Below are 2,036 nucleotides of genomic sequence, written 5' to 3'. Positions count from 1 at the left end.
TCCGCATTAAAGGTGCCTGACAACCCCTCAACTCTCTCCCCATCACAAGTATGTTACAGCCGACAACTGTCTCCACATCACAGGTATGTGACAGCCACCAGGTCTCTCCCCATCTCAGGTATGTGATAGCCCCCAGCTCTCTCCCCGTTATACGTATGTGACAGCCCCCAGCTGTCTCCACATCACAGGTATGTGACAACGCAAAGCTCTCTCCCCATCACCTTTGTGTGACCGTCCCCAGCTGTCTCCTTATCACAGGGGTGTGAAAGGACCCCGCTCTCTCCCCTTCACAGGTGGGTGACAGCCCCCAGCTCTAGCCCCATCAAAATTGATTGACAGACCCCATCTCTTTCCACATCACAAGTGAGTGACAGCCCCAAGCTCTCTCCCCATCACAGGTGAGTGACGGCCCCCAGCTGTCTCCCCATCACAGGTATGTGACAGCCCCCAGCTCTCTCTGCATCACAGGTATGTGAAAGAAACCAGCTGTCTCCGCATCACAGGTATCTGACAGTCCCCATCTCTTTCCCCATCACAGGTGTTTGACAGACCCCAGCTCTCTCCCCATTTCAGGTGAGTAAGAAATCCCAGCTCTCTCCCCATCCCAGGTATCTGAGAGCCCCCATCTGTCCCCGCATCACAGGAGCCTAACAGCCCCCAACTCTCTACCCATCACAGGTATGTCACAACCGCCATTGTCCCCACAGCACAGGGATGTGACAACGACTAGCTGTCTCTGTATCATAGGTATGTGTGAGCCCCCAGCTCTCTCCCCATCACAGGTGTGTGACAACACCCAGCTGTCTCCACATCACAAGAATGTGACAGCAACTACCTGACTCCGCATTAAAGGTATGGAACTGGCCCCAGCACTCTCCCCATCAGAAGTGTTTGACAGTCCCCATCTCTTTCCCCTTCACAAGTGAGTGACAGCCCCAAGCTCCTTTCTCATCACAGGTGTGTGACATCCCCCAGGTCTCTCCCCATCCCCGGTGAGTGACAGCCCCCAGCTCTCTCCCAATCACAGCAGTGTGGCAGTCCACATCTGTCTTAGAATGACAAGCAAGTGACCATCCCCATCGCTCTCACCATCACAGTTGTGTGACAACCCCAAACTCTCTCCCCATCACAGGTGTGTGACATCCCCCAGCTCTCTCCCCATCACCGGTGAGTTACAGCCCCCAGCTCTCTCCCCATCACAGGTATGTGACAGCTCCCAGCTGTCACTGCATCACGGGTATGTGACACCCCTCAGCTGTCTCAGCATCACAGGTATGTGAGTGTCCCCATCTCTCTCCCCATCACAGGTGTGTCACAGCCCCCAGCTCTCTCCCCATCACAGGTGAGTGACGGCCCCCAGCTGTCTCCCCATCACATGTATGTGACAGACCCCAGCTGTCTCCGCATCAAAGGTGCCTGAGAGTCCCCAACTCTCTCCACATCACTGGTATGTTAACGCCCCCAGCTGTCTGCACATCACAGGTGTGTGAACGTCCCCAGTTGTCTCCATATCACAGGTGCGTGAAAGCCCCCAGCTCTCTCCCTTTCACATGTGGGTGACAGCCCCAAGCTCTCCGCTGATCACAGGTGAGTGACAGCCCCCAGCTCTCTCCCCATCACAGGTATGTGACAGCCCCCACCTGTGTCCACATCACAGGTATGTGACAGTCCCCAGCTCTCTCCCCATCACAGGTGTTTGACAATCTTCATCTCTCTCCCCATCACAGGTATGTGACAGCCCCCAGTTGTCTCCACATCACAGGTTTGTGACAGACCCCAGCTCTCTCCCCATCACAGGTGTTTGACAGTCCCCATCTCTCGCTCCATCACAGGTGTGTGACAGTCCCCAGCTCTCCCTCCATCACAGGTGTGTGACCGTCCCCATCTATCTCCATATCACAGGTGCGTGACTACGCCCACCTCTCTCCCGTTCACAGGTGGGTGACAGCCCCAAGCTCTCTCCTGATCACAGGTGAGTGACAGCCCCCAGCTCTCTCCCCATCACAGGTGACTGACATCCCCCATCTCTCTTCCCA

Source organism: Balaenoptera physalus, assembly GCF_965194825.1.
Source record: "Balaenoptera physalus genome assembly, contig: HAP1_SCAFFOLD_935, whole genome shotgun sequence".
In the NCBI taxonomy this organism is placed as follows: Eukaryota; Metazoa; Chordata; class Mammalia; order Artiodactyla; family Balaenopteridae; genus Balaenoptera; species Balaenoptera physalus.
Note: the sequence above shows the minus strand (reverse complement) of the source record.